The sequence below is a fragment of the Canis aureus genome, chromosome 27 (assembly GCF_053574225.1).
Source record: "Canis aureus isolate CA01 chromosome 27, VMU_Caureus_v.1.0, whole genome shotgun sequence".
NCBI lineage: Eukaryota > Metazoa > Chordata > Mammalia > Carnivora > Canidae > Canis > Canis aureus.
This window is the reverse complement of record NC_135637.1, coordinates 46,604,933-46,616,024: the sequence shown is the minus strand read 5'-3', so window position 1 is coordinate 46,616,024 and position 11,092 is coordinate 46,604,933. Positions and strand designations below refer to the sequence as shown.

Here is an 11,092-nt window from a genome sequence, read left to right as displayed (position 1 = left end):
TGCATGTGGATGTCCAATTTTCCCAGCACCATTTATTGAAGAGACGGTCTTTTTTCCAGTGGATACTCTTTCCTCCTTTGTCCAATATTCATTGACCATAAAGTTGAGGGTCCACTTCTGGATTCTCTATTCTGTTCCATTGATCTATGTGTCTGCTTTTCTGCCAAGACCACACTGTCTTGGTGACCACAGCTTTGTAGTACAACCTGGAATCTGGCATTGTGATGCCCCCAGGCCTGGCTTTCTCTCTTAAAATTCCCCTGGATATTCAGGGACTTTTGTGATGCCACACAAATCTGAAAATAATTTGTTCCAACTCTCTGGAGAAAGTCCATGGTATTTTGATAGGGATTGCATTAAACGTGTTAATTGCCCTGGGTAACATTGACATTTTCACAATATTAATTCTGCCAATCCGTGAGCATGGAATATTTTTCCATCTCTTTGTGTCTTCCTCAATTTCTTTCAGAAGTGTTCTATAGTTTTTAGAGTATAGATCCTTTACCTCTTTGGTTAGGTTTATTCCTAGGTATCTTATGCTTTTGGGTGCAATTGTAAATGGGATTGACTCCTTGATTTCTCTTTCTTCAGTCTCATTGTTGGTGTATAGAAATGCCATTGATTTCTGGGCATTGATTGTGTATCCTGGCACACTGCCAAATTGCTGTAGTTCTAGCAATCTTGGGGTGGAGGCTTTTGGGTTTTCTATGTAGAGTATCATGTCATTGGCGAAGAGGGAGAGTTTGACTTCTTCTTTGCCAATTTGAATGCCTTTCCTGTCTTTTTGTTGTCTGATTGCTGAGGCTAGGACTTCTAGGACTATGTCGAATAGCAGTGGTGAGACTGGAAACATCCCTGTCTTGTTTCTGATCTGAGGGGAATGGCTCCCAGTATTTCCCCATTGAGGATGGTATCTGCTGTGGGCTTTTCGTAGATGGCTTTTAAGATGTTGAGGATAGTTCCCTCCATCCCGACACTTTGAAGAGTTTTGATCAGGAATGGATGCTGTATTTTGTCAAATGCTTTCTCTGCATCTGAGAGGATCATATGGTTCTTGTTTTTTCTCTTGCTGATATGATGAATCACATTGATTGTGTTATGAGTGTTGAACCAGCCTTGCATCCAGGGATAAATCTCACTTGCTCATTGTAAATAATCTTCTTAATGTATTGTCGTATCCTACTGGCTAGTATCTTGTTGAGAGTTTTACATCCATGTTCATCAGGGATGTTGGTCTATAATTCTCCTCTTTGGTGGGGTCTTTGTCTGGTTTTGGAATTAAGGTGATGCTGGCCTCGCAGAACGAGTTTGGAAGTACTCCATCTCTTTCTATCTTTCTAAACAGGTTTAGTTAGAATAGGTATGGTTTCTTCTTTAACGTTTGATAGAATTCCCCAGGGAAGCCATCTGGTCCTGGACTTTTGTGTCTTGGGAGGTTTTTGATGACTGCTTCAATTTCCTCCCTGGTTATCACCTTGTTCAGGTTTTCTATTTCTTCCAGTTCCAGTTTTCGTAATTTGTGGCTTTCCAAAAACGCGTCCATTTCTTCTAAGATTGCCGAATTTATTGGCGTATAGCTGCTCATGTTTTTAAAATCGTCTGTATTTCCTTGGTGTTGGTAGTGATCTCTCCGTTCTCATTCATGATTTTATTAATTTGAGTCTTCTCTCTCTTCTTTTTAATAAGGCTGGCTAATGGTTTATCTATCTTATTAATTTTTCAAAGAACCAACTCCTGGTTTTGTTGATCTGTTCCACAGGTCTTCTGGTCTTGATTTCATGGACTTCTGCTGGATTCTTTATTAACTCTCTTCTTCTGCTGGGTGAAGGATCTATTTGCTGTTCTTTCTCTAGCTCCTTTAGGTGCAAGGTTAGCTTTTTTATTGGAGTTCCTTCCAGTTTTTGGATGGATGCTTGTATTGCGATGTATCTCCCCCTGAGGACTGCTTTTGGTGTATCCGAAAGATTCTGAATGGTTGTATCTTCATTCTCATTAGTTTCCATGAATCTTTTAAATTCTTCCTTAATTTCCTGGTGGACCCTTTCATCTTTTAGCAGGATGGTCCTTAACCTCCATGTGTTTGAAATCCTTCCAACCTTCTTCTTGTTGTAAAGCATTATGGTCTGAAAATATGCAGGGGATGATCCTAATCTTCTGGTATCAGTTAAGACCTGATTTGTGACCCAGTATGTGGTCTATTCTGGAGAAAGTTCCATGTGCACTTGAGAAGAATGTGTATTCAGTTGCGTTTGGATGTAAAGTTCTGTAGATATCGGTGAAATGCATCTGGTCCAGTGTATCATTTCAAGCTTTTGTTTCTTTGGAGATGTTGTGCTTAGAAGACCTATCGAATGTAGAAAGCGTTACATTGAACTCACCAAGTATAAGTGTATGATTATCTAAGTTTGTCTTAACTTTGGTTTTAATTGATTGATATATTTGGCAGCTCCCACATTCGGGGCATATATATTGAGGATTGTTAAGTCCTCTTGTTGGATAGATCCGTTAAGTATGATGTAGTGTCCTCTTCATCTCTCACTACAGTCTTCAGGATATATTTTGGTTTATCTAAGGATGGCTACCCCTGCTTTCTTTTGAGGACCATTTGAATGGTAAATGGTTCTCCAACCTTTTATTTTCAGGCTGTAGGTGTCCTTATGTCTAAAATGAGTCTCTTGTAGACAGCAAGCAGATGGGTCCTGCTTTTTCATCCAGTCTGAAACCCTGCGCCTTTTGATGGGGTCATTAAGCCCATTCACATTCAGAGTTACTATTGAAAGATAGGAGTTTAGTGTCATCATGACATGTATTCAGTCCCAGTTTTTGTGGATTGTTTCCTTGGACTTCCTTTTTCTTTTACAGGGTCCCCTTTAATATGCTTGCAGAACCGGTTTGGAGGTCACATATTCTTTCAGTTTCTGCTTATCTTGGAAGCTCTTTCTCTCTCCTATTCTTATTGGGAGCCTTGCTGGATAAAGTATTCTTGGCTGCAGGTTCTTCTCTTTTAGGACCCTGAATATATCCTGCCAGCCCTTTCTGGCCTGCCAGGTCTCTGTGGAGAGGTCTGCTGTTAATCTAATATTTCTCCCCATAAATTTAGAGATTTCTTGTCTCTTGCTGCTTTAAGGATCCTCTCTTTATCTTTGGAATTTGCAAGCTTCTCTATTAAATGTGCAGGTGTTGAGCGGTTTTTATTGATTTTAGGGGCGGATCTCTCTATTTCCTGGATCTGAATGCCTGTTACCGTTCTCAGATTAGGAAGTTTTCAGCTATGATTTGTTGAAATACATATTCTGGACCTCTGTCCCTTTCAGCGCCCTCGGGAACCACAATTAAACATAAATTTGCCTTCCTCAGACTGTCATTTATTTCCCTTAATCTATCCTCATGATCTTTTGTTTTTCTTTTTCCTCAGTTTCTCTCTCTGCCACCAACTTTTCTTCTATGTCACTCACTTGTTCTTCCACCTCATTAACCCTCGTCGTTAGGACCTCTAGTAGGGGTTGCATCTCATGTAATAGATTTTTAATTTCAGCCTGATTACATCTAGATTAAGTCTCTTTAGTCCTTTAAACTTTTTTCGAGAGCCACCCAGTAGCTTTATAATTGTGCTTCTGAATTGGCTCTCTGACATTGAATTGTAATCCAAATTTTGTAACTCTGTGGGAGAGAGGGCTGTTTTTTTTTTTTTTTTTTTTTTTTGAGAGGGCTGTTTCTGATTCCTTCTTTGTTTTTTTTTTTAATTTATTTTTTTATTGGTGTTCAATTTACTAACATACAGAATAACCCCCAGTGCCCGTCACCCATTCACTCCCACCCCCCGCCCTCCTCCCCTTCAACCACCCCTAGTTCATTTCCCAGAGTTACCAGTCTTTACGTTCTGTCTCCCTTTCTGATATTTCCCACACATTTCTTCTCCCTTCCCTTATTTTCCCTTTCACTATTATTTATATTCCCCAAATGAATGAGAACATATAATGTTTGTCCTTCTCCGACTGACTTACTTCACTCAGCATAATACCCTCCAGTTCCATCCACGTTGAAGCAAATGGTGGGTATTTGTCATTTCTAATAGCTGAGTAATATTCCATTGTATACATAAACCACATCTTCTTTATCCATTCATCTTTCGTTGGACACCGAGGCTCCTTCCACAGTTTGGCTATCGTGGCCATTGCTGCTAGAAACATCGGGGTGCAGGTGTCCCGGCGTTTCATTGCATTTGTATCTTTGGGGTAAATCCCCAGCAGTGCAATTGCTGGGTCGTAGGGCAGGTATATTTTTAACTGTTTGAGGAACCTCCACACAGTTTTCCAGAGTGGCTGCACCAGTTCACATTCCCACCAACAGTGTAAGAGGGTTCCCTTTTCTCCGCATCCCCTCCAACATTTGTTGTTTCCTGCCTTGTTAATTTGCCCCATTCTCACCGGTGTGAGGTGGTATCTCATTGTGGTTTTGATTTGTATTTCCCTGATGGCAAGTGATGCAGAGCATTTTCTCATATGCATGTTGGCCATGTCTATGTCTTCCTCTGTGAGATTTCTGTTCATGTCTTTTGCCCATTTCATGATTGGATTGGTTGTTTCTTTGGTGTTGAGTTTAATAAGTTCTTTATAGATCTTGGAAACTAGCCCTTTATCTGATATGTCATTTGCAAATATCTTCTCCCATTCTGTAGGTTGTCTTTGAGTTTTGTTGACTGTATCCTTTGCTGTGCAAAAGCTTCTTATCTTGATGAAGTCCCAATAGTTCATTTTTGCTTTTGTTTCTTTTGCCTTCGTGGATGTATCTTGCAAGAAGTTACTATGGCCGAGTTCAAAAAGGGTGTTGCCTGTGTTCTTCTCTAGGATTTTGATGTGATTCCTTCTTTGGATGTAAGTTTTTCCTTCTAGTCATTTTGCTCAGTGCAGAGCAGCCAAAAACAATTTGTATTGGGAAAAGGAGAAAAAGAGCGAAGAGAAAGAAGAATAGAAAAAGAAAAAAAGAAAAAAAAAGAAGGAAAAAAGAGAAGAAAAAAAGGGGGGAAGCAAAACAGAAAACAAGAAAACAAAAAACAAGAGGGAGTAACCTCTGATTCTGTATACTGTAAATCCCTCAACTTCCCCTGGAAATTTCCAGTGCTGCTTGGTCAATAATTTGTTTTTCCCCTGTCCGTCTAGCAGGTCTTCTGGCGGAGGGGCCTGCTGTGCTCATTCTCAGGTGTCAGCACTTGGGGGAGTTGCCCCCATGCTTGGTGCATGGCTCAGTGAAAGTTGTTTAACCTTTTTATCCTGTGAGGCCACTGTAAGGCTCAGTGGGGGTTGTTTATCCTGGGAGGCCCCAGGAGGAACAATACTGGTGGCGGCCAGCTCTCCAGCCCTGGAGTCAGCTTCCACAGTAACTACAGAGCTCTCAGTCTGCAGGGGCCTTGATGCTCCAGGGGCGGGAGTCACCGATCTGCACAGCTCGGGGCCGCCGGGTGGCAGGAGTATCCTTGCTGTCCTGTGCCCTCCTGGCTTCTGCCTATTCGGGGGTGAGCGCCGGATCTTGGGCTGTGTCCCTGGTGCCCTGTGCTCCCGGGCCTGCGCTCTTGGAATTGCACTCCCGGCCACACAGCTCCCTTCGTGTGGAGCCTCTGCCGGAGCTGCCTCTGAGCTGCTCCCGGGGTCGCACAGCCCCCTCCACGCGGAGCCTCTTCCCCTGCCGCCTCCGAGCTGCTCTGGGTCCAGCCGGGCGCGTGCTGCAGCCCTTTAGGGAGCTCAACCACGGGGTGTGGGGTGCTCTCCTGGGGTGCAGGTCCTCTGTTAGTGTCCCAGGGAGCCTGAGGGCATCCCGACTGCTCTGGGATCCTGCGACCTCCTTTCTGTCCGAGAAGATTGGTGCAGCTCCTGCTTCTCCAGGACAGGGCTTTCCCGCCCTGGGGGCTCTCGCTGGGGCCTTAGCCCGACTCCTGGTGGGGCTCCTCTCCCTTGGATTCCTCTTATTTCTTTCTTTTTTCCCCCCATCTTTCTACCTGAAGAATGAACTCTTCTCACTATAGCATTCCAGCTGTTCCCTCTTTAAATCTCAAGTCAAATTCATCGGTTTTCAGGATGATTTGAAAGTTATCTAGGTAATTTGGTGGGGACAGGTGACTTGGCCCTACTCTTCCACCATCTTGTCCCGCCTCGATCTTGAAGTTTCTTCATTTGGGGAAGTTCTGGTGTATCCATCGTGATGGCATATGGCTGTCCTTTTGCTTTCTCACAGTTCTCCCTATATTTATTCTGAAAAGAATAGCAGAGATTAGCCTAAAACCTGACAAGATGGTAGCAGAAATTTCAGGCAATGCATTCATCCCCTTGTGATAAAAAAAAAAATCCAGCAAGTTCCAACAATTATCAGTTATAACAGCTTTCTTTTTGTCCCCTACTCGATTCACAGCAAAAATTATAATAGATTTGTTATTTGTTATTCCTAACATGATTGGATACTTAAGACAGTAGAAATTTTATTACAAGCTATGGTCTCGAAAATGCCCTAATATGATTCAAAGTTTTTATTGTCTGAATGCACACATAAAAAGCCTGAACCTCAACAGTTTTAGAAAATATATATATAGAAATTGAAAAGATTTGATTGATAACACAATGCAAAAATACTCAATTCTGACGTTGCAGCTGAATCTCGATGGCTTGGATAGCTGAGACACCAGCTGAATTAATGGCAAGTCTGAATTATGGAGTATTTTGAAAAGGAATGCAATTTTATTATTTCTGCTACATATACAATGAGTTCTAATAAATAAAACACTAAGAGCTGTCAGTCTAATCTGTAGGAGCAGAACCTCTGATTGACCAAAAGGCATGTGGATTTAGGTTCATCTTTGTGCATGTGTGTCAGACCTCTCTATACTGCCCATGGCAAGTTTTTGATGGTCAGTGGCTGAGGTTGCAAGTGGCAGAGAGCTTTGGGCCTGTTGTACTGCTGTCGGGGGCCTCTCCCTCTGCCAGTAGGGGCTGCAGATGCCTAGTAACCAGCAAAGACAGGGCCCTTTGGGGGCAAAAGGATTTTTTCTAGTGTGATGTTGCTTGGGAGGGCCCAAATGTTGCTTGGGAGTGTCCGTGTCTTCACTGTAATTTCTGGAAAACGTTACCTCAGACCTCCCTGAATGGAGAGGTCTAAGTTTGGAGGGAAATTTGACAAAGCCTTCATTTGAGGGAACGGAGGAGTGTGTGTCCATTTCTCTGGCCGCACCGTAACTGTACATGGAAAGTTAAGGACCGGGGACTTTCAGCAGCGGTGATTATGCACCTGACCCTGGTTTTCTAAACTACAGGTTCTTCTTCCCTATATGACTCTTAAAGACCTTTTTATATATTTTTAACTAGTCTACTTAAGGGGCATCCTGCTCAGACACAGTGTAAAGAGGTGTTCTTTAGCTTCTGTGAATGGATTTCAATTGAATCTGTATTTAGGACTTCAGGATTCTAGATTAGCCAGAAAACTGTGAATAAATATCAATAAATGCCTCATAATAGGCCTCCTGTTTATTTTGTGGGAATGATTTCAGAAAGGAGGTTTCTCTGAAACTGCAATGGTGCAAATGAATTACATGAAGGGAAGATTCAAGAGTCACAAGAGCTTATGTTTCTGCAGATAAGTTTTTGTCTCCTACAAGGTTGAAGAACAATCTAGCTGGCGCCCAAAACAGAGTCACTGGAGATCAGTAATTTCTCTATAATAAAACCAGATTGGCACAAGATGTTAGAAACTCACCGGGCCAAAGAGGTCCTGCATCTTCTGGCTGTGTACAATGTACACAGGTCATGAACTTCAAAGAATCCAATTTCTTCCAGATAACCTTCTTCCTCTCCGCTGGATTGGCTGGTACTGGCTGTGCAACACCAATGCCGGTTTGGAAGGTCCTGATGGTTCATAGTCCAATGTGGTCGTCCTTGTGGTAGTAGTTTCAAAGATTTCTGTTATTGTCTGAAAATGAGACATGCAGTTCCAATGGTTATGGAAATAAAAATGGTGATGGCATGATCTAGTTGCATACGCATTATCCTGACCTCAAGTCAGACTTGCACCCTAGGGGTGCTTCAACATGTCTGAAACAGACCAAGGCGGCAAGCCATGTACTGTATACATCACGTTACAGAAATCTGAATGCTGATTGCTCAGGAGGGTGTGGAATCAAGAGGTCACTCCCTCTTCATTTGCTACAGTGCCTTAAAATTCCATTGGTAGGAAGGAACCCAAACACTTTCAGGTTGGATAAAACTCAGAAACACAATCTTTTTTTTTATTTTTATTTATTTATGATAGGCACACAGTGAGAGAGAGAGAGGCAGAGACACAGGCAGAGGGAGAAGCAGGCTCCATGCACTGGGAGCCCGACATGGGATTTGATCCTGGGTCTCCAGGATTGCGCCCTGGGCCAAAGGCAGGCGCTAAACCGCTGTGCCACCCGGGGATCCTGAAACACAATCTTCTTAAACATTTACAATCTTCTCAAATCGTTTGGGTAGAGCCAAAGCAAACTTGGCATCAGGGAACAAACAATTAAGAAGATCAAATAAAGCTCACCTTGTTGACTTCATATTAACTCTAAATGAGTCTATGAAAAACCTGCTTGCTTTTTCCACAGGTCTTCAGGCCTCTCCCCTGCAGTCCTAGGCAAAGAATAATGAACTTTAAAGGAATGAATCACATCAGTATCACAAGTGACTACCATCCTTTTGGCTTAGTCAGTTAATGTGAACTAGAGTGCCATTTACGCTAACAAATGCTTAGGTGGACCAGGATAAGGACGGCAACATAAGGGGGTAATCATCCTTGTAACAGTCGTACACGTGCAGTAGGTGGGAAATTACGGTTTCTTACGCCAGGGTGTACAGAAGAAACTAAGGCCAAAGTTTAGGTCTGGTCCAAGGTTAAAAGTACCGTATGTAAGAAAAAATGGTAAGCAGGCAACTGGTCCATCCACGTGATGGCAGGACTTCCTTCACAGCTAGTATCATCTCTACCAAAGCAAGAGTCCTTGCATCAATTATGGAAAGGGAAGCTGAACCAACAAGGAAACCGACATCTGGGACAACTTCCCCTGGTGTCATCAGGTCATTGCTGATGGGCTGCTTTCTGCTGCCGTTGCTGGCAAACAGGGATGGGGAGAAACTAACCGACTGGCAGCAGCTGCAAATGTTAGGTCTCATGCGCTCCAAGCCCTGTGACAGCCATCCTCTGTGTGCCGTGCTCAAGAGAAACAGATCTATCCAGAAAGGAAGCATGAGTGAGCTTTTTCACCCTAAAAAAAGTTCCACCTTGGAATATTCACGGGAAAGGCTTTGTGCTAAAACCTCAGTAACGTTTCGTTGCACCATCGGGGGCAAAGGCAGAGATGGTACCCAACAGGTTACAGCTCTCTACGACAAAGCTGCTGGTCACCCTGCAAGTCACCCGTCCGAGGCCCTGGGATTGCGACGGGTACCACGTGCTGGCAGCCTCTGGCATTATTGCAATTAGCACCCACTGTGCCAACAGCGCCCCACGAATGGTGGGGAATGATGCCCAAGCACCCTGGGTGTGCTGGAGAGCAAGAGCAGGGACACGGCCTGTCAGGGGCAGCATTTCTCGCCGGCTCCCGCAGCTGTGGGGTGCAGGCAAGGAACGGTCGCTGCCCCCCGACCCTGCGCGTGCCAGCTCAGAGCCCCGGGAGCCCGTGGCAGGTGCTGGCGGCCTCAGCGTGCACCTCAGGCAGCCTTACCTGTCTGGCCCTTAGGAAGGGGCTCCCCGGGTGCATCGTTAATGGGCGGCAATTTCCCTGGAGGCCAGGAAAACCTCTTCTGGGAGCCAGGGCCTTGTTCGCAGCGAGGCGGCAGGACGATGCGGGAGGCTGCTGTCTGCACAGGAAGGACCTCGGGTAATGCGCTGTGACCAACAAGGCGGCGGTCACAGGGCCGGGGACGAGGGCGGCACAGAGAGGAGAGCCAGAGGAACGCAGCACCCAGACCACCCTCGTCCCCAAGGCCCCCAGATGTCCCGAGGACGAGTGGCCCTCCGGGGCGAGGAGACGGAGCCCCGAGGCCGGGTATGAGGGCGGCAGGGACCGTGTGGCACAAGGTGCGGGCAGGCCAGGCCGCCACCTGCAAGGTGCCCCAGGCCCCACCCAAGGTCAGAGCCACTCTGTACTCCCGGCGTCACCGCCCGCCGCAGGAGCAGGTGCGGTCGGGTGGCCGCAGACACGGGGGGCCGCAGTCCCGGCCCCGCCACCCAGGCCCCCGGGACAGGCGCGCGGGCCCCTCGGCTCGCTCTCTCAGGCCACACAGTGCACCTCGTTCTATGCTTCACGTGTCCCTTCTCTGCCACCAAAGAAGACGCTCGGGGAGAGGGGAAAGCCAAGGACCAGACCTCCTGCAGCCAGGGTCCCACCTGTCCCCCGGGTCAGCCAACTCTTTCAAGTTACTTGGCCTTTGCCCCGAGGCCACCAGCTCTAGTCCATCAGCAGGGACTCGCCCAGGGTCCCCCGTCTTGTGCTTCCCCTGCTCCCGCACCATTTCTTAACTTCGACCCCAATACCCATCTGGGTCCTTAGGCAGAGCCAGAGATGCCTGGGCTCCTGCAGGACACCGGGTTCCTCCATGACGGGCTCAGCCTTCATCACATGGGAAATAGCGTTTGGCCGCTTGGGGGCGGCTGTTTGGTGGTGAGCCACAGAGAACCCCGCCTCTGGCCATACAAAGCATTGTCAGTGACTTGAGAAGGGATGTTACATCAGAGTGAAGGATTCACGATTTTGGATTTTCTTAGCACCCAGGGAAAAGCAGTCCTTTGGTAGCTATCCAACTTTACCTTTGTGGGACTCTCACCCTTGGCAGATGAAGCTTAGAAATAAGCTGATAAAAAAGCAACAATACCCAAATGGTTGGCATTAACTTACGTGCCAAATCCCACATAGTTTTTAGAGCTATGTCCCTAATTGGTTAGTGCATCCTTGCTTCTTTTCCTTTCTGTCCAAATTTCAACTGGAGTCAAGAGTGATAGTATGATTTTATTTAGATGTCTGAGACCCCTAACAGATGTTTTTAAAGCTAGTTCCTGGTTTTGAACTCTTCCCTGACCATCTTCCCAG

The 11,092-nt window shown here is 45.6% G+C and overlaps 1 long non-coding RNA gene across 1 annotated transcript; it reads right to left on the bottom strand.

The window, feature by feature from the left end:
- Positions 1-6,192: 6,192 nt before the first annotated feature.
- Positions 6,193-8,699, bottom strand: LOC144299417 (uncharacterized). Its single transcript, XR_013366159.1, has 3 exons — positions 8,551-8,699; positions 7,738-7,950; positions 6,193-6,245 (listed from the first exon to the last, which is right to left on the bottom strand). It is a non-coding gene; the product is annotated as an uncharacterized LOC144299417 (long non-coding RNA).
- Positions 8,700-11,092: the final 2,393 nt, after the last annotated feature.